The following is a 21,476-nucleotide window of genomic DNA, read 5'->3' as shown; positions in this document are numbered from 1 at the left end:
CCATCTCTCCAGCCCTTGACTTAATTTTTGTATCTGGGCTAGGGAGAGGTTAGGTCTCCTTCTCCTGTGGGCTTCCACCATAGGAAGTGCTGGGTGATCTTCTCCTTTGTAAGGTTCTGCTCCTTGTCTAAGGTCATTGGGTGATGTGTGTCAAGTTTGGTTTGGGATTTTTGTTCTCCCTCATTGGCCTGTCTGTCTTCAGACTAGTGTCTAACTGTTCTGATCCTTGTAGCTTTGTATTGGTCACATGATCTTTTGTCTAAACTCATATGACTGTTTTAGCTTTGTTGTATGTTTTGAAATTGGAAAGTGTGAGGCTCCGGTTTTGAGTCCCTCAAGATCAGAGCTAGGCATTGTGATGCCTGCCTGCAGTCCCAGAGGAGGCAGAGGCTTTGTGAGTTTGAGGCTATCCTGGGCAACAGAGAGAGTTCCAGTTCAGCATAGGCTAAATGGATGATCCTGATTCAAAAAACCAAACAGAATTGTTTGTTTTTTTTGGGGGGGGGTGTTATCGAGATTACATTTTAGGATTTTCATCTATTTTTGTGAAAAATACCATTGAGGTTTTGGTGGGGGTTACATTGGACCTATAGATGGCTTTATATGCCCAGCTTAGCAATCTTTTCTGAGGTTCACGAATATGGGGTATTCATGTACAAGTCATGTGAGTCTTTGTTCAGTAATTCTGGTATTCTGAGGTGGGTGTGGTTGCATATGTCTGTAATCCCAGCACTTGGGAGAGTGAGCAGGAGGATTGCCATGTGAAAGCCAAGCTAGCTTGTTCCTATCTCAAAAACTGTCTATATTTAAGTATGTTTGCATAATTATCTTTTTCTTGATTTCCCCATTCAGAATTTTAATTGCTAGTGTGTACATAAATGATTAACTTTGTTTCTTGAGACAGGGTTTCTGTACATAGCCTGGACCAGCGGGAACTAGTACTGCTCCCTCCTCTGACTGCCCAGGGCTGGGTTACAGGTATGCCACAGCACCAGCTGCTACGTTTGTGTGTGTTAACTTTGTATCCTGCAACTTGACTGAATTTATTGGGTTTTGTTTGTTATTTTGTTTGTTTCAGTGTTTTTTGGCAAAATTTGTATTAGTCTTAATAACATTTTTTGAGGAAGTCTTAGGTTTTTCCTTTTACAAAGATCCATCATCTGGGAACTAAGATCATTTCTCTTCTCCCTCTCCAATGTGGCTGCATTAAAGCTTTGTCAGGTCCAACTGCTCTGTCTAGGGCTTTGACTACTGCGTTAACTGAGTGAGCGCTGTGTTAACTGAGTAAGTGCTGTGTTAAGAGCAGTGGAGAGACTGGGTGTCCCAGATTTGCTTCTGACCTCAAGGGAAGCTTTCCATTGTCAGCGTGGCTCCTGTGTGTGTCCGTGAGAGGATGAGCTATCTGGAGACCCTGGTCCATACTCCTGGCCTGCAGTCCTGGCTGCAGTGCTGTGTACTCATGGCCTTCCTGGGAAATGCTCTGAGTCAGAATGCAACCTTGTGGTGCTGTGCTCTGGGAACTCAATGCTTGGCCATGCTGAAGTGCTGTATCTGTAGGTTTGGTGAGGATCTGGTCATTGAGGGTGAGGCAGGACCTGTGCCCCATGAAGCCCTGCTTCTTTTTCATGGTTGAGTCAGGGTGGTATCAAAAGACCTAAAGGCCTTGTCTCTTAGTTAGGGTTTTTATTGTGTGAAGAGACAGAGTAGAACCTGGTCTTTCCTAAACTCAACTCCAAATGTAAGCCAGGAAGCTTGTAGTCTGATGGTCCTGTTACTCTCGGGTCCCTTCAGTATTTTAGAAGTTAGCTAAGTAGAAAGGAATGGCCAAAGGTAGGGCAGATTAGCACCGGTCATGCGGGCTGCTGTGTACGGGTGGATAGACTGTGCACTGCACAAAGGGGTGGGATGCTCTCCCTTTATTATTGTTGTTGTTATTATTATTATTTGGTTTTTCAAAACAGGGTTTCTCTGTGTAACAGCCCTGGCTGTCCTGTAACCTTAGCTTTGTAGACCAGGCTGGCCTCCAACTCATAGAGCTCCGTCTGCCTCTGCCTCCCAAGTACTGGGATTAAAGGTTTGTGCCACCACCACCCAGCCCAGGAATGCTCTTCTAATGCATATCATAGACATGGAAAATTTTCTAGTGTTGTAACTGTCTTACACGTGGGTAGGGTAGAAAAGTCCCCTATCCACAGAAGTAATTGTTTTTCCTAGGAGTATATGGCAAGCTCTGGAGACATTTCTACGGTCACAAGTAGGCAGCGTGTGGCTTGAACCTCGTGTCTACCTGGCAGCCAGCCCAGTGAAGAAGAAGTCAGCTCAGAGTGCTGTGGAGGCTGGAAGGCCCTTCTAGAGGAGGAAAGATGTCCCCCTGGGCCCCATTGCCATCTTCTCTGCCTGTTCTTGAGAGGTCAATGCTTGCCAGTGGCTTTCGATTTTGCTAGTTACACTGTAGGTGCCCATAGAGCAGGCCTTCCAGAGTAACCCAGGCTGCCTGCCAGCAGACCCATGCTCTGGCTGGGCTGGGGAGCAGTTGGCACCATGCTGGGTTATGCCTGCTTCCTCTGGGCCCTCATCTCATTAGGCCAAGTATCTCAGCCCCTATAGGCCTCCAGGTGAAGCCAGCTTTCCTGGGCCCACAACCCTCCAAATTCCTAGTCCTTGCCTCCCTGGACTCCCTGTGGCAGTTGAAAAGAGTCTAGTAGGCAACAGGCCAAAGGTTTGTATCTGGGCCGATTGATGACCTGATGACCCCCAAACACCCCTCTGGAAAAGCTGAAAGGTATTCAAGGCCGTGGAAATTCTAACTGGAGACAGAGTCTCCTTAGGCCTATCTAAATGCCTCTATGCAGCAGCCCCGGCTGGCCTTGTGATCGGCTGCAGACATGGGCAAGAGTTCCGAGATGGAGTAGAGGGCTTAGGCCGGTGACTGGCCCCGGTCCCAGCCTTCCCAAATGCTGGGAGGCCAGCCTTGGACGTCCCTGAGCCTCGCCTGTGACATGCTGTGACATCTGCTGTGACGCTGTACAGAGATGACCTTTAAGGCTCACCCAAAGCGTGCAGTGTGTTCAGAGTAGATCTCGGCAGGAAGCAGCACCCTGTTGGTGTTGCCTATTGAAGGACTTGTTCCACATTTGTTATCTGGGAGTCAGACAGCTGTGGATTCCCATCCTAAGCCAGGAGACCCTACATTCAAGTCCGTGCCATGAGCCTGCCCCTTCTGTTGTCTCAGGCTCAGAGAAACAGTGTGTGTGTGTGTGTGTGTGTGTGTGTGTGTGTGTGTTGCTCTTGTTGTTTTGTTTGCTTGTTTTTACAGTAAATCCCTTTGATAATACAAAGCTAAATCAGGGTCAGGAGCCTGGTGCATTGTGGTCCTTGTGGGGTGGTGCCATGGCAGTTGAAAAGAAGCTCATAGGCAGCAGGCCAAAGGTTTGCATCTGGCTGACCAATGACCTGATGCTTTCGAGTGCAGCACCTCAAACACCCCTCTGGAAAAGCCAAAAGGTATTCAACGTCATAGAAACTTCTACCTGGAGACAGCACTGCCTATCTTTGGGAAGTGTCCTTTGCCGTTATACATATACCTGTCTGCTCCTAGCACATCCATTACCTGATGCTTTCTGAACTTCTGGGGTTTGGAAGCTAGGACCCAGGTGGGTGGGACCCTCTGGCAGGGTCTCTGAGACTGGCAGACAATACCCTCTTCAGGAATTTACGTATGGTCTGTCCACTGTGGCCATGAATTTTTGGCATCTCTTCCTCTAAGGACACCAATCAGATTGGCTGAGGAGGATCCTAATGGCCTCTTTTTACCTCAGCCAAAAATTCTTCAAAAGCCCCATTTCCATTCAGTTCCATTCTGAGGCCCCAGGGGTTATGGCTTCCACATAGATTATTTTAGGGGATGACTTTCAGTGTATACCTGGCAAGGACCTGCTAAGAACAGAGTTCTAAGGGCTTACTTAGATAAGATAAGAAATAGAAGGAAAGCCTCATCCCAGGTAAGCCCTCCAGCCTCAGGCCACACCTTACACCTGTCTCGATTGTATCTCAGCAAACACCAGGTTTGACCCTCTCACAGTCTTTTGTTGGCCAGTTGGGGATTTGTTAGAACCACATGTGGTGCGACCATATCCTAGTGTTTGGTTTTTGTTTTTTTCTGGACAACCCTGATATCAAAAATTTGTCTTGTTTGAGAACACTTAAATCTTTGTCTGTCTGTCTGTGTGTGTGTGTGTGTGTGTGTGTGTGTGTGTGTGTGTGTGTTTTGAGACAGGGTTTCTCTATGTAACCCTGGCTGTACTGGAACTCATTCTGTAGATCAGGCTGGCCTTGAACTCATGTGCTTTTGCCTTTGCCTCTCAAGTGCTGGGACTAAAGGTGTGTGCCACCATGCCCGGCATGGTTCCAGTGTTGGGTTATACTAACTTATACTAATTATAGCTATGGTGTCTACCATTCTTAACATGGTAAACTGGAGAAGCAGGTAGGGGCTGGAAACAAGATCAACAACTAGAAGCAGGAGCCTCATCCATGAATAGGACACATCCCTAGGCAGGGATTTCTCAAGTACCACCCTCTAGATGTCAAGAATACCCACCACCTCAGTGTGTCAGTAAGGCACGAACCCTGAGTTTTCTAGCACTACTATGGAACTCTGAAGACTCTTGCAGGAAGTAACGCTAAATTCAATAAAGTCCTCTACAAATGTGCTCAGGGATCTTGGAACCCTTCTTCCGCTCAGCCACTCTTTGGGTCTCGCCGGCAGTGGTGTGAATGTGAGTCTTGGAAGCATGAAACGATTTCCCTGTACACGCAGATTGCGTGAGGGCAACCATGGTGCTGGGGAGGTTCACACTGGTGCTTTGTACAGCAGCTGTGGGGAAAAAAAATAAAAACTGCTGATTGCTGAGGGCATTTTTTTTGTTGTTGTTAACCAGCCGGCAGACCCTCGTCCATAGGAACGGTGAGCATGTTGGCTGGGAGAGATGTAAAAATCAACATCTATGAACAAGGCATTCTCAGTGGGGCAGGCTGATAAGACCGTGGCTTGTATTTTGGACAATAAACTCTATTTATGATAGTCTCCGGTCATTAAGTTGCTCTGCTGTACGAGAAAACCGAGACTATTAACTTCTTTAGACAGAACCAGAGGGGAGAACGCTCATTTCGTTTGTAAGCAGAAGGGAAGGTTCTGCTCAATAAAGATCAATTAGACATCTCTGTTAAAAGGCTGTTTGGGAGCGGGGCCAATCAGAATTCCAGTACGTTCTACCCTTGTGCTGGTGTTCCCTCTGCCTCCTCTTGTCCATACCTCACTCTGAGGAAGATTTTAAAGATCTCTGGATAGCCTAAGTGCTGAAAGGTGATGGTGGCTCTCCAATCTGTGACTACATGGCACTTGATGGTGGTGCCTGCATGCAGTTGGTAAGGCCATTGCTAGGGACAGCGTGCAACTCACACACCACTCTGGGTGCAAATGAGCAGCACTGTCTTCAAGCAGGGCAGAAAGACTGAGCACAGCCATCCCCTACAGCAAGCTTGGCGGTGTGAGCTATGATTTCCGAGGATGCAGGAAGGTCCTATAGGATACACCGGATTCCCCAGGGGTGTGGTAGGATAGAGACCACAGCCCAAAGCCCAGTACACCCTCAGCAGCCCTTGCCACTGGAAGTCTCTTCTAGTTCTAAGCACTGAGCTTCTGTTCCTGGCTCATGCTGTGTCCTTCATGTGCAGTTCCATCCTTTCTTGATCCAGAGTCAGTTGCTTTGCTTTCCAAGCCCTTGGGGCAGTCTTCTTAGAGCTCTTGCTCCATGCCTGGGTTTCAAATGTTGGTCTCTCATGACGGGTACTCCTTATTTATCTCTCCTGAGCGAATCTACGTAGAGTGAGTGTCCGTGACTCTAATCTGTTTGCATTTAAAACAAGATATTGTTAGATTCCACCCATACCAGTAGTGAGCTGGATTTCTCTGCATCATTTTCTACTTCCATGTCCGGGTTCATCACATACTTAGCAGTTGATCAGATGTTAATATATTATCTCTGTGGCACTGTGGGTAAAAACTGGGCATACCATAGATATGGGTATGGTCCCTGCTGTGCATGTGTGGTGTTGGCCAAGGCTGTGGCTCTCAATGGAAGCTGTGTCTTCTAACTAATATCCTCACTCACTCACACACTCACTCACTTGTCACACACACTCACAGTCATTCCTTCACTCACTCAGTCACACAGTCAGTCATTCACACGCTCAGTCACGCAGTCACTCACTGTTGGCGGAACCCATTCCTGATGGATGCAGGGAAAGGGCCCCTTACCTTGACAATGTCCCCTGAGAGTGCTCAGCTCTGAGTCCTTTCAAATTCTGTATCCCATGGCCCCTTTGCTTTAAAACCAGTCATGGATTCTTCCAGTTACTGGAGTTATCAGGGTCAGAGCTTGAGCACCCTGGAAGCTCTGATTAGTGAGGCTTGGCCATCTGTCCTCAAACGGACAGTTAAACAAATCATATTGAAAAGCAGAGCAAGGGGATTTATTCGATACAGCAACTCCGAGAAGGGGAACAAAGCAGCCCAGTGATTTCCCCAGCCCCATCTCCAGGGCCCTGGCACGAAGCGTAGGCTTGACTAGAAGGAGAGAGGAGCTTGTATGGTGGAGCAGTCCTGGCAAGGTGTGGTCCTGCCCATCACTGACTGTCACTGGCTCAGCTCCGGTCTCTCTCAGGAGATGGTCTGATGAACCGTCAGGACTGTATGGAAACTTCCTGGGAGACAAACCCCTCCTTTGGTTGGCACTAAGTGCCAGCCTTTTCCTTCTCCTAACGGGTGATTCCAGGAGATAGTCCAAGTTGTTGGGGATCACTGTTTTAAGAGTTTGACCGGCAAATACAGAGGCCCAAGTGTCTATGTGGGATACCTTCATTCCTGCTAGCCCAGTTACTCCCATATCATCTTTCTTATACTGAGATCCTCTCTCATTGGCCTGTCTCTGACCTCTAGACCAGATTGAAAGAGCCCATCTCATCGAATCAGACCTATGTGACTGGATGATTGGGAAGAGGGTGTGACACTGGAGAGGACAGTCTTAGAGCCATCTTGGAATTCTGCTGCCACAGTCAATGTGCTGGCTTGAAGCTTCGCTTCTGTCTGTGCTTGACCCGCCGGTGTCCTCCTCTCCATCTTTCGGTGGTGTAGGCAGGGGATGCTACAAACCTGGATCTGGCTTTGGAGGTGCTGCTCCCTGTGGAGGAGAGGGTAAAATCTAATACTGACTTTGCTTCCTGCTGGGAGAGAGGCTTCATGGTGTTTGGGAGAATCTCCTGTAGGTCAGCTGCCTGACAGACACCACCTCCACAGGGTGACAGCAAGCAGCCATGTCTTTTTCAAATGGCATTCTGACTGTTCAGATAGGAAACCCCAGATGACGGCCAGTCACCCTTCTTTATGACTAAAGCATCGGATGGCAGCTTCTCCCACTTGCCCACAAGATGGCTTGGCTGCGTGTGAATCATCAGGACGGTGACCTCATGGTCAGCAGCCCAAAGTGCCGTCTGTCTCTCCACCCTGCTGTCACTGGGCTAATGTTTTTCTCCTCTTCTCAGGCGATAAAATCGCCTGGAGGGCTGGGGTTGTAGATCAGTGGCAAAGTTAGCATGTGGCCCTAAGGGCAATCCCTCAAACTGGAAAAAAAAAAAAAAATCACTTGAGTCATTTGTTAAAAAGACAGCATCTGGGGCTAGCAAGATGGCTCAGCAGGTAAAACCGACCACCGCCAAAGCTAACACCCTGGTCCCTTTACTCACAGAGTGGAAGGAGAGGGCCAGTTTTCGTCCTCTGACGGCCACATGTGTGTATTGCGGCACACTCACGCCTCCGCCCCCTCATGCCTCGGCCCCCCTCATGCCTCCGCCCCCTCATGCTTCCGCCCCCTCATGCCTCCGCCCCCTCATGCCTCCGCCCCCCTCATGCCTCCGCCCCCTCATGGCTCCGCCCCCTTACCCAAATAAAAAGAAAGACAACTTCCGGTCTGGCCTAGGTCCGAATTCTGGGGAGGGGAGTCCGGCTGTGTGGAGAAGCTTTCCGGGCACATCTCAGTTCCACAGAAGCGCTGCTCTCAGGTGTGTCTTCCTTCCACAGGCCAAAGGGGGAGTCCCTAAGAGAGCCTTGGCTGTCAGGCATGGACCTTGCTCTTAAAGCATCCCGCCCCCCGTTTGTTTCTTTGACCTTGGTTGAAGCTATCTAGACACGGAGCTCACTTTGGACAGCTGTATGCTCGTGGAGAGTCCCTCATGTACGCTAGGGACTGAGCCCTTCAGTGAGATGGGCCTGGTAGGGCTTTGCTGCTGTCTGCTGTATGCAGGCGTCTTCCTCCGGAGGAGAGACTTCCTGTAAACAGCTTTCCATTCTGTGGCATTGAGGACAAAATTCAGCTCTTTTAGTAATTCACAATTTCCCGCAGATCACCAACTATCGCAAGAGGTCATAGCTGATTATCATACAGCCAAGTTTGCAAGGGAATATTTAATTTTATGATTGAGAACCCTGGTACTTAGCAGCAAACCTCTATCCCCCCCCCCCCCCTTTCTGAGGTTAATGCTTTTAAAAATCATTGCCTGATGAGCTCATGCAAATTAAACCATCGGTATAGCTGTCGAAGGCAAGTTTTCAGACAAATGGCTATGCCTTTGCCACATAAATCCTCATAAGGTATAGGACCCCAGTAATGCTTACAGTTTCCAGGGAGTTTCATATTTTACTAAAAGGGGAAAAAAATCAATCTTGAATCTTTTAGTCCAGTGACCAAAGAATCACTTGATTGATTTTGTTCTGCTACACAGGTGAGCATGCCATCTATCCCGATCTGATGTTTCCAGGTTTGAAGGTGAATTCTTCTGAGAAGTATCAGTTCAAGTGTTCTATGGACAGTGCTGTAATACTAACCCTCTCTACAGCCACTTTATACAACTTATGCAAATGTTCTTAGGTAGAGTTTCCTTGGAATGTTTTCTCCAATGTAGATTTTGTTTCTGCCACACGCAATTCTTCTTCTCAACAGCAGAGGGAGACAAAGCTTCATCTACTAGTGCCTAGGATCCAGGCTGTAGGAAGGGCCTCTAATAATGGAATAAATTCTGACAGTTGTGATATAGATCTGTTCACGCACACATACACACACACTCACGCACACACGCACAAACACAAAATCACAATTTGAAAACGAGTTCATTATATTTCCAGTTCTTAAATGTATCAGTTGAGAACCAAGAAAAAGAAATGTGTACAGGCTACAGGGAAGGATTTTCACTTTGATGAAATTTGTTGTTGGAGTTTTGGTGGTACCTTAGATATACAGGGTGTGTTGTGGCCTGGTTGAATTAATATCCAAATTAGACTTTCAGCCCCCTTGACGGAGCCCCAGGCAATGGTCCCACGCCTGATGGTATTTTTTCTTCTTCAGTAAGAGAAAGATCAGAGACACTGAAAGCTAGGGGCAGCATGGATCCTAGCTGGGACTGACTCCAAGACCTTCTGGGCGAGTGTCTTCTCCAACTGCCCAACCTCACAGCTGGAAGCAGAGGACTAAAGACTAAAACTTGTGGTCTTTGTGGAAGGTTGCAGAGAGTGGAGGATTCAGGGGCATCCATTCTAAGTAGCCAGCGGTCTTGGCTAGACTCTAGCTGGTCTGTACTGTGTGGATTTGAGGTGGGGGCAAAGGAAGAGTCACGCGGAGCCTATAGATGGAAGATGCAAGGCCAATGCTTTTGGAGCAGCCACTGGGTGACTGAACTGGGTGGAGCTTGCCTGCCACTGACCTTGGACAAGACTTCTGACCTCCCCCATTCTCTACAGAATGGGGGGTAATGCTTATGTTTCCCCAGAGACTGTTATGAGCACCCAGTGAACTATATTTTTAAAATAGCCAAGAACTCTAAATCATGTATGTGGCAAATGGTGTCTGCAGGTGAATTAAAATGCAATTTAAGGGAGACAGGAAGAACCAAGGCAGGCCAGGACTGGAGTGAAGCAGGTGGGGTGGCTGAGGCACAAGAGCAGGCTGCCCCTGCTTTGCCTTCTCTCCCATGGTTCAAGCCTGGAGGCATTTGTTGCAAACTCCGTTTCTTTTACAAACTGGAGTTTTGGTTTTCCCCATTCCTGGTCTGCATGTCCATGTTTATATATGATTTCTTATTTTATTTAGTAAGGCAGTTTGGACACTGAACCCCTCTCTTAGGATCTCCCAGTGCACGGCTGGTGTGTAGCTAAGGAGCAGAGTGCTTGGAGTGCTTGTCTGGGCGTGCGCAGTACTCCGGGTTCCATCTCTGGGGTAGGGGCGGGGGGGGGGCACAGCAAGCATGAACACCTATCTCTAGTTAGTTCCCTAAAAAGACTGAATGGTGAGAAAGCCGTCCTCATTAGCGATGGGAGTGGGAGGCTATCAATACCCCAGGGGGCTTCACTTTGAATATATGCGTACCCACACGGCTAACTCACACCTTCTACTTCTAAGAAGGGAGCACGATATAGCTGATGTATGTCAACTGGCGAATTTGACTTCTCAGTGCGCCCCAGGGATCTCCAGTAACAAAATCTGGACGCTAACCTCACTGCTTTTAATGTCTGCCTATCGTCTGTAATGGGTGGCATGATGGGCTATTTCTTCACTAGTCTTTTCCCCATTGCTCTTGCAAAGCGTCTACAGGTCTCGTCTTTCTACCCTTTGCATTATTTCTTCATGTGCTTAAAAGTTTAATTGCTGGTCAAACGGAATCGTGCGTGAGAGGGAATTTTGGGTACCGGGTAGGAGGAAATACGTCTCTGCTATTCTTGAACGACCAATGTATGAATATACTACTTTGTCCACTTAAAGTTTAAGAGCTGTTAAGTAAAAACTGGAAAAGCTATTTAGAAAACAATCTTCAGTAGAACGTAACGGCGGAAGCATTTCTGTTTGGGGAATAATGAGGTGTTTGCCCCCCACTGTGCCATGAATCCCAGGCGTTTTTTTGTTCTGCTCCTGAGCAACCACACCACGGTGATGTCAGGACTATGCGGGTGTAGCGCCACCCAGTGGCTCTCTAGGGAGGATGGATTTGTTTCCAGGAAGGTCTGCAAAATCTCTAGGAATCCTGGAGGGGCAGTTTACTGTAGGCAGAATCCCTGTGCAGAGGAAATCCGAGTCAGTGACATTTTGGTTATTGTTAAAGTGACTCTGCGTGTCACCACAGGCTGATGCCTGGGGCGACTCAGGTTACTGTTAACTTTCGAACGAATTTGCATTTTATGTCTTACAGCACCTCCACATATTAGGACAAAATAGTGGCAATATACTGGGAGCAAGCCATTCGCTGTTCTCTGGGCAGTGCTTATATGACTTTGGGGACCTCTGCCATAACTCTGTGGTCCATAAGTTGGGAACCACTGAGATGGGATATTGGAAAGCTGAGTGCAAATGAAATCATTAACTCAATGTCAGGGAGAGCGTGCTCTTTAACGGAATCCTGGGGTGAATTCTTGCCACACTGAAGACATTTCTGCCATTCCCACTCATGAGCCAGAATGACTTCTCTATGTAAAAGACGGACTTCTCAGACCGCTTATTACCCCTGGTCCCCAGGAAGTCCCACCCTGTAATGAGCCCTGTGTCCAACAGGCGCTCTCATCCCTAGCAGCAAACACTATGCTTATTTCTGCCTCTAAATCTCTGTCTGTTTTCCCATCTCTAGGAAATTCAGCATCTGTTCCTATTTCTGTGTCCTTCCTCAAGCTCCCAGAGTCCTTTCTGCCAACTGGAGGCCCCCAAGGTGACCTTTCCTTCTGTAGACTTTTGGCACCTGCCTCTTGGGGTCACAAAGCTGTCCAGTTCCTTGTTTTGGGTTTGTTACTGTCTTCTAAGGTAAAACCTAAATTTTCTGACATGGGTCATGCTTAGAACTCCTTAGAGAAAGGTGCCAGACGGGCTGCAGTGTAACAGCATAACACTGGCTGCATAATAGGAAAGAAAAAAAAAGAGAAGGATAGCTTAGTTACGTATGCATGGCCAGGGGTGGTGGTAGTAACTTTCATATACTGGATATTCTACAAGTAATTTCAAAGATTCTCTTATCTATCAGCTCAATCATCCCTATATTTTTGGTTTTCACATCTATCTAAAAACTATGATTTAAAGTGATCTGAAAAATGCCGGAATTAAGTATGTACAGTCTTTTCTTGTCTATATTCTTAAATAGGACAGTTCAGGGGCTATTTGCATAGCATTTGCATGGGGCTGGGCATTGCAAATCATCTAGAAGGTTAAGGTAGATGGGAGAGTGTTTGAGAGTTCTATGTAGACACTACAGCTTTTTAATAAGGACTGTAAACACCCCTTATATTTTGGTCTCCCTTGTGGGTCCTGGAATCAATCCTTTGGGTAGCAAAGGATGGCTGTGTATGACGTACTAGCTATGTGCCACGCACATTCTTACTTGGCAAAGGGAAGAAAAACTTTAGTTTTTAGGCAGTGACAAATAGGCCCATTCTCTGGAGAAATGACCCTCATGTTTGCTGGCAATGGCTTTAAAGATGCTGGATTGTGTTTGTTCTCTGTGCTCTTGTCCCCAGAGTTTGCCCTCTCTGTTTCTGCTTGTGCCCTATAGACCACCATTCAGTGTTTACAGGAGGTAGATAAGGGTTTGGAGCGCTATTTTCCGAATAATGGATAGCATTCCTTGGAGAAGCTTACTAACTAATAAGGAAATCAAGCCAGTTGCTCAGACAACTGAGCTAGTGAGTCTGTAGCAGGGGTAGAGGCCCAGGTCTTGCTGATGGTGTAGTCCTGTGTTTTTATCTCTGGGGCGTGTCCTGGGATGTCTGTTAGCTGACTTCTCTTGATGATGCCTGCACTTGCGTTCTGTGTTGGGCTGACTTTCTCTATGTGAACTTTGTTTCCCCCCTGGCCTCTGGGTCAAAAGCAGTTATTTAATGTATACAGGCCACTGGGCAACTGGTAAATAGTAGAAGTTTAGGGGATTTAATATCTTGGGAGGATTTATGCCAATTACTTAACTGCCTGAGTACCGAGTTCTTCATATTAGCTTTATAATAAGATGTGCTGGGGTTCACATTTATCCCAAGAAGACAGGCTTACCCAAATCATCTATATTTCAGCAGGCAGTGCCAAACTTCAGGCCTCAGAAACACATTTTAGATAATTTTTGCCATGCCATATATTTTAAGTATCATTAAAAAGCCATTTTCTTACTTTAAAAATATGTGTGCAATATATTTTATGAAACCTATAACAAGTCTATGAAAAATTGATTATTTTTTCCACAGGAATACGTTCAAATGATTTTCATTCTGCTCACCCAGTGAAAAATCCACCGAGCATTATGTCTTTTATCTTATTTACTCCCTCTCGTGTGTATAATCACCGTGTTCCCAAGGAAGAGAAACGGGCTTCTCTGTTTGGGTAGCCAAATAATTTCCTGTTGTCGGCAGAGAAGCTGATGCAGATCTAAGCTAGGAAGCCTGGCTTTGCCTTTCAAATGCCTTATTTCCCTATTCTACCTTCTTTCCATCAACTCCATGTGAACTGGGTCAGGGGTACGGAAGCGAGTGATGGGGGATACCGGTGTGGGTGGGACATCTGTGTGATGGGTGGGAGCAGATCACTTGAGGACCCGAGGAAGACATGAGCAGCCTCACAGGCCAAGACACTCATTGTCCTGTCCTAGTGTGGGATTATTAGGTGCAAACGACTCCAATTTACTTTCTTTCTGCAGCTCTCTGGTACATGGGCTGCAGGCTGCTGCGTAAAGTTGCATCCTCTAGCGTCTGTCTTCTCCCTCCTCCTCAGGATGGAACCATGGCAGGGACATCAGCATTCTTCAGCACCACAGATTCTCCCAACTGTACCACCAGGTTTTCTATTGGAGGGCCCTGATACTTTCCACACCCTTGGAGCAGACAAGCTAGGGAAACCTAGGGGAACCGGGCAGTTTGGCGGAGAATGGTGAGTATAGGGATGGAGCCTCATCCATTCTCACGGCGGAAGTACAAATGGCCTTGGGTGGGAACACTTTTCCCCTCAGGGGCTCAGACTAGGAGGAGCAGCTCAGCAGCCCATGCCTCACTAGGAGCTGCGAAGAGGAGAATTCAGGGAGCAGGATTCACTACGCAGTAGGAGCAGCTGAGTGCCTGTGACCTTGCAGACCTGTGATTGAAGTTGAAGGGCCCAGGGAACACATAAACTAGGGCCACACTATGGAAGGTCACATGAACCATGGCCAGGCATTTGACTTGATGACAGGAGATAGGCCACACGCCTTCTGAGGGAGATTTGAGAGTGTGGCTTGTGTGGAAGCTTTTCCCAGAGTCATCCTAGACTCTGGAGGTCAGGTGTTAAGGGAAAGCCCTTGGCAGCTGCTGGGGAGAGGGTGGGCATGGAAGGCTTTGGAATTTTGGGCCAACTCCTGCTGAACCAGGTGGCTCCAACTGAAGTATTAACTTGGAGAGCTGCTATGTAAGATTTCCTCTTTCTTGTAAAAATCATAAGATGTAAACTCTACCATCTTAGTAATTTGAATCGTGTCGTGTAGTTCCGTGAAGCACGTTCACGTCATGTGGGAAACAGGCTAAGACCTAAGCACACTGATTTTCCATCTCTTTCCACCCTTTGCCCGTCCCCAGCCACCTCAATAATTCCCGCTATTCAGAAAGACTTAAGTTTTTTTTTTTTTTTTTTTTGAGGGGGAGGATAGGCTTACCACCAAGATGGCTGGGAAAGCCACCCATCTGTCACCTTCCCTCAACATCCCCGCTGTGACATGCTGGGGACTCAGGTGCTGGAAAGCAAAGTAGTGTGGTAATCTACACACACACACAAGCGAGGTGGCCGGGCTCGCAATGCGAGAGCTCCTGGCTGTGTGAGGCAATGGTTTAAATTCAGGGCCTCAGTTTCCTTGTCCATGAGGGGGATCAGCTATTAAGAGCTTCTGGGTTATGACCTTGTAAGGACTGTGTGAGGTCGGATGGGTAAATAGCTTGAACAGGGCTACCACTTACATAAACCCCGCTGCTGTTACCGTTAACCCTTACAACGAACCAGTTCCCTAAAGGGAAATTTCTCCTGTTGTCCTGCACCCAGTGCCCTACTGCTGGACCTGTAGGGGTTTCTCTCATAAGACCAAACAGGTGACTTTAACTTGGGCTGTCTTCTTCCTGATCTTCCCATCTGGGGCATGCCACTGTTCTGGAGATGTTTCAAGACCTTGCTGCTCAAAGGGAAAATGGATACAGTGTGTGTTATGTAACACATGAAGGCCAGGTGCCTGTGACACCGAGTCACCAAAGATGGGCCATTTCTATGAGGACGTGCCGCATGGTGAGTGACAACCAAGCCAGGGTCCTGCTGCCCAGGAGCAGCACACGCCTTGACATGAAGACCTAATGTTTTTTTGGCCTCGGTACAGCCCGGGAGGATACAAAGTTTTCCTAAAAGTGCTCAGGTTTGGAAATGGAACACTCTAGACTTAATGCTGGCAGTACCTTTGAAAAATGGGTTATAAAGATAGTTGCTAAAAATGGTGTGGAAATATTGGTGTTCTCAGGTAGAATAAATATATCTTGAAACTTGGTATCTGAAAAGTTATCTCCGGTTCTTATTGAAGGAGCTTGCATTTGGTGCATGCGCTCAGAGCTTGCCGAGGATGGTGCAAAGCTTTTTTACACAAGCTTCAGTCAGACGTCTGGAGAAAGGTGGGATCTCACCTGCCGCCACTTGCCTTGGACTTTCCATTCCTGTTCAGTATGAGCAGGTGACATAAAGACACGACAGGTGTCTATAATGGTGTGGGGATGGTTTTGTTGGGAAGAAAATGGAATGCACCGTTAGACTCAGATGCACTGAAGCACACCCCTCACAGATTGGGGTTAGGTTTTCACTGTTCTGACAAAACATCTGAGCAAAACAAGAGGTGGGGACGGTGGAAGTTAGTTTTTAGTTTCTGGTAATCGTGGTGGGGAGGGCATAGCAGTCATAGTGACTCTCTAAAGGGCATCCACTTCAGAAGAGAAGGTCTGCACTGCCGACTTCCTCCTCCTGATTCAGTTTTCCAGGGTCCCAGACTACTGGATGGTACCACTTAACAATCAGGGGTGATTTTCCTTGCAGAAAATGCCATCATTGATGTAAGCTGTGCTTTTCTAATAACCTAGGTGATTCTAATCCAAATGAACAAGATTTACCATCACAAGGATTGTGAATCTAAGTCAGGGCTCTGGTACCATCTCTTCCATCTGCAGCCATTGCTATAAAGCATAGTCCTTCTTTCATTGACCCCAACAAGCTCATTATTCATAGACAGTCCCTAGCATGGCACTTGTGGATACCTTAGCCCACGAACAATGGCTGACAGATGATCTGAACCTCATGTGCCATCCAGAACTTTGATGGCCTTTAAAGGCGCTAGGAGTCTGTAGCCAAATGATTGTTGCTAATGCTGTCTACCATTATTCCCACCTCTTTGGCACTGAGACCCTTATTTTGTTCAGGTGGGTGTAGAAAGCACTTAATCTGAGTGAATCAGAGTCTCTGGCCCTTGGAAATGGATTGTGAAGGCCTGGGCCAATTTTAACAACCACCCTGCTATCCATTCAAATCTCTCTTGCAGCTCTATGTGGTTTGATAATTTCTAAGCAAGACTGTAAAGAAATTCCCAGATAAGACAGAATCACATGAGAAAGCTTTCCTGCTTACCCTTCCTTCAGTGCTGAGGCAGTAGGCTGTCTATGATGAGAGCGGTTAGTATATAGTCTTGAGTTAAAAAAGAAAATCGGTTGTCACCAAAACGGAACCACCTGCTCTAAGAATTCCTGTAGGGTGTCTTCATCACATTGCCTGTTGGCTGCGAAAGCTGAGGTGTGTATGGAACAATCGAATGTGTTCTGTGGCAATGTCAGCCTGAGCCTGGGCTTGGCCATGATGAGGCTGAAACACAGATGCTGTGAACAGTCACCAGATACAACATGCTTGGTGCAGTTGGCTGGGGAGGAGAGAAGGGTGAGCACTTAGTTCTGAGATGCCCTCAAACCTACAGGTCAGGAAGGAGGAGAACCTGGGAGGGAGGGAGGGAGGGAGTAGCTGAAGGTTAGAGAAAGGATAGGAAGTACTAGCTGGTGAAGGTTTCCCAGGAAGACGGAACATCTCACCATGCCGTGTGTTTCAGATCGCATGAACTGGAGGGCAAAGACAGCGTTGTGAGATAAGCCGGCTAGAGACTACCATACAAATAGTCTTAGCACCGAAAGATAGGTTTTATGGCCAGTCACCGACTACATGGGGAACTCGCCCAAATCATGCAGTCCCAAGCCTTGCAGCTCTTTGCCTTTTATGGAAACAAAACAAAACAAAGCAAAACCAAAAAACCAAACCACATCCTGGTTGGCACACTTCAGTTAGTATGAAGCAGAACTATAAATAAATAAATAAATAAATAAGTAAGTAAGTAAGTAAATAAAAAAGTTAGTCAATTAGGGACTTCCCTGGAAGTATGGACTTAGCCTTTGTTCCTGTTTTGGCAGGTGTTGGTGCCTACCTGCTGGGTTTTAGCATGGTGTTAGTGGTGTTAAGGTCTGGGGGGCCTGTTAAAATAGAATCTCCGAGTTTGCTATTGGGAGATCATTTATGCGGTTTGGAAGCTGTTTTTGTAGAGTGGTGGGGGCAAAAGTTGGAGTGGAACAAAGAAGAAAGCCATCCGCACAGCCTTTGGTGGTAACATGGGGCCTGGGCATCAACACAGAGCCCGGCTGCAGCAGGGCCACAGACCCAACCATGACCCTTGACCGCAGCTTGAGCTGAACATCAGCATGGCTTCAGTTGGCAGCATGGGCCTTGGCCATCAGTTTGTCTCTGGTGGTGATATCCAGGATATCCAGACCACAGGCATCTGCGCATCACCTTCAGTGGTAAGATGGGAAACAGACATCAACACAGACCTCAGGTGCAGCAGGGCCGCAGACCCAGACATGGCCCTCAGCATCAACTCATGGCTTAGTTGTCGCCGTGGCCCTGGTTGGCGCACAAGGCCACTTGGATTGACATGGCCCTGGGAACAGCGTGGTCCTGAAGTCATCAACTTCAGGTGGCATCCCAGACACCAGGCATCCTCACGGCTTTTAGTGGTAACACAGGCGGTGGGCATCATCACAGACCCCCGCTGCAGTTGGGCCTTGGATCCAGACATGGCCCTTGGTTGCAACTCAGTTTCAGACATCACTGTGGCCTCAGATGGCAGCCACTCAAATTAGTATGTCCCCAGCAACAGCGCAAGCCACAGACATCAAAATAGCCTCAGGTGATTTTTTTATTTCAAGACAGGGTTTCTCTGAGGTGATTTTATTTTTAATGGCTTTAATTTAGTGTATAAATGTACCACCTATTCTTTATGCATTCATCCATTGACAGATACTAGGTTGTTTTCAGTTTCTGGCTATTATGCATAGAGCAATACTGAGGGCCATACTGAGGGGCCTGCACTGCTACCCGAGGCCATAATGACATCTGGGCTTGACTTGGCCATGTCTTGGTCCATGATCCTATGACAGCTGGGATCTGTGTTGATGTCTGTGGGTTGTGTTATCACCAGGGGCCATGGCAGAGCCAACTCTAGTAGCCTGGGCACCATAGAATCCTTGCAGGCTGCCTCACTGGGAGAGCTACCTCCATCCCAGGAGAACGTGTTTGAGCAATGGACGTGTTTGAGCAAGTGTGTCTGGGGTAGGCACAATTTAATGGGATGGGAAAGAAGTTTTCTTGAGCAAATTCTCTAAGACTGAAGCAAGATCAGGAGGCCGGGGTGGAAAGAAGCTTGTTCAGAGTTGAGTCCAGCAGGATATAATGCATTGGGCATCTTGATTAAGTTCCAAAAGCGATGTGGCGGTGCTGAGGCCTGAACATGGAATGTCTCTTCGCATACTCACGGATTTCAATGTTTGGTCCCCAGCTGGTGGCATGGCTTGTGTAACCCCTAGGAAGTGGGGCCTGGCTTCAGGAGGTGAGTTACTGGGGATCAGGGGATGTGCCCAGCCTTGGTCCTGTCTTGGTTCTCTGCCAAGCTAGATGCAAGGAAACTGCATGTATTCCCCACCATGGAGCTGCCAGGAAATGTGTCTTTCTGCCATGATGAACTGGATCCTCTCACACTGGAGCCCAAACGGATCAGTCCCTTTAAGTTGCTTCCTGCCAGAGATGAGAAAATCAACACAGATACCGACATAATAGACTCCTTTCTCTGCCTGCCTTCTCCCCCTCCCTCCGACCCCAGGTCCATCATTGGCTGTGTGATGCTGCTGCTTGCGAGGGTGCTCCTGGCATGCATTCCCAGTGCTTCCCTTCTTCTATCTGACCCTTCAGGCTCCTCCACCATCTGGGAACGCCTCTCTCCTCAGCTCTTTCCTGTCTCCTCTGTGGGATTCTCCCTGACAGTAACCTCCAGGAGAATCTGTGGATGCCTCTCCTGTGAACTCTTTGAGATCAAATTTCTTTTATGTCACCGGCCCAGATTTTATGACCTCAGTTGATCTCTCAGTTCCTCATGGGCAGGAGCACATCTTATTCACCTCTGCAGTCCATCTGAAGAGTAACTCTTGGCTGCTTGTGATCATGTGGGGGGTGGGTCCCCTATGCAACCGTGGTAACTCAGCTGATCTGCCATTCCAGCCTCCTACAACACAGATCTCAGTGAGGGGGAAAAAGAGCATTTTACTTATCCAATTTAGCAATATGTGTGTGTGTGTGTGTGTGTGTGTGTGTCTTTATATAGAGCATGCATCTCACAGCAGTGTCTACTGTCTGAGAAGCATGTATGATATACACATGTGGTAACTGTCTTTGTCTGTTGAACAATAAGGATTTAATTCTGAGCGTGTAAGTTCTTCAAGGAATATGTTCCACAAATAAGGTACAAGTTGGCATCTCACAGGACCAAGGCTCACCTGCCCCAGGTCTGTTGAGCAGAGGTTCACCATCTTCCTAGTTTGGATGATGTGGAGATACATCTGGAGAGGCTGAGTCAGTGCCAGCTTCGGCTTTCCAGCTGCACAACATGAGTAGTGGAGTGTGGCACTCGGCAATTATAGATTGACAAGTTGGTTTAATATCAACTTCAGTGAGGACTTCAGATACAGAGTTGCGGGATTGATTAAGTAATACAGCATTACAGGCCCTAATGGGGTTTGGTAGGGAGGAAGGTTTCACAGGGCATGGGACTTTAGGGTTCAACTTTGGAGCCCGTGGAAAGAGCTGATATTTTTACCTGTAATTGGGCCGGAGGTAGTGCACCTCTGATTATAGCTTCAGACCTTTGAATGTGGCTGGAGATTGGGGGAAAAGCTTTAGAATTAGCAGAAGAAAATGAACACGAAGACAAAAGCCAATAAGTGGTCACGGAGCTGCCAAGAGTGAAGGCACTAACGAGACAGAATTAGTTCTTACTGACAACTCGAAATTGCCTGGGACATTATAAAAATCAATCAGCCTGTTCAAGGCCAACTCACAGTGACCACTGCAGTGTGATGGCTGCAATTTGTCTGGACGCAAATTTAGAGAAGCCAGGAGAGACTTACCCTAATATGTAGCTTTTTGGCTCGTACTAAGTTTTGAAGAGACGGCTCAAAATGAGCTTCAACACCAGTTATATTTTCCCAGAAATCTTAAAGCCAGAAGAACCAAAATTAGTTGATTGCTCATTTCTCTAACCCAACCTACTGTCATTTTGCTGTCTTTGCCAAGAATAATATATACATTTTAATGTTTTCTCTACTGATTTTTTTGTGCCTTATGATTTTATTATCTCCCTAGGGACTTTTAATGCTATCATTATAGCCCTCAGCATTTTGAATTCAAATATGTATAGGAAAATATTAGCCTACGAAATTTATTATTTAACAGACATGATGGGCACAGAAGGGATTTGAATCTTTTGGGAGAGACAGATGAGTAAATCTATAATTAAAGCAGGGTGAAGATGTAGCAAGCAGGGTGTCTGATTACACACAGTGGCAGCTGACTTGACAAGGCAAGCCTGTTTTGATTATTAATTGTGCTGTAGTTTTTAAAATCTGGAGGGTCCCCAGAACGCCAATGCACCAAGGACTAGGTTTCTAGCCTGTGATGTTTTGGGGAGTGAGAGAATCTTGAAGATGTGTGGCTTATTAGGAAGGAGTTAGGTTACTGGAACAGTGCCTTTGGGATGTTTCTCTTCTCTCTAACTGCTAGGAAGACAATAGCTTCCACTCTGCCACGGTGTTCCGTGCTATCATGAATTCAAAACAACACAGACACAGAAAGCGAGCTCAAACTGGTCATTAGGACTTAGCACATTGACAGATCTTTAGTAAGTAGTTAATAAAAGGTTCCCATGTGCACACAGACACACACACAGACACACACACACACACACAGACATACACACACACAGACACACAGACACACACA

The 21,476-nt window shown here is 47.1% G+C and overlaps 2 long non-coding RNA genes across 4 annotated transcripts in view; one reads left to right on the top strand and one right to left on the bottom strand.

Moving 5' to 3' along the window:
* Nucleotides 1-5,687: 5,687 nt before the first annotated feature.
* On the bottom strand, nt 5,688-7,852 carry LOC119822491. The gene is made up of 3 exons (XR_005286799.1): nt 7,804-7,852; nt 6,320-7,680; nt 5,688-5,908 (listed from the first exon to the last, which is right to left on the bottom strand). It is a non-coding gene; the product is annotated as an uncharacterized LOC119822491 (long non-coding RNA).
* A 162-nt stretch (nt 7,853-8,014) lies between these two features.
* LOC119822488 overlaps nt 8,015-21,476 on the top strand; it is a 57,084-nt gene continuing 43,622 nt past the window's right edge. For 2 of the 3 annotated variants that reach the window (XR_006020877.1, XR_006020876.1), the window contains exon 1: nt 8,015-8,118. This is a non-coding gene — a long non-coding RNA (uncharacterized LOC119822488). The remainder of the gene's footprint in view (nt 8,119-21,476) is intronic. The other variant, XR_006020878.1, reaches the window with a different exon arrangement.

Source organism: Arvicola amphibius, chromosome 1, assembly GCF_903992535.2.
Source record: "Arvicola amphibius chromosome 1, mArvAmp1.2, whole genome shotgun sequence".
Classification (NCBI taxonomy): domain Eukaryota; kingdom Metazoa; phylum Chordata; class Mammalia; order Rodentia; family Cricetidae; genus Arvicola; species Arvicola amphibius.
Note: the sequence above shows the minus strand (reverse complement) of the source record. Positions and strands in the feature narration are given on the sequence as shown.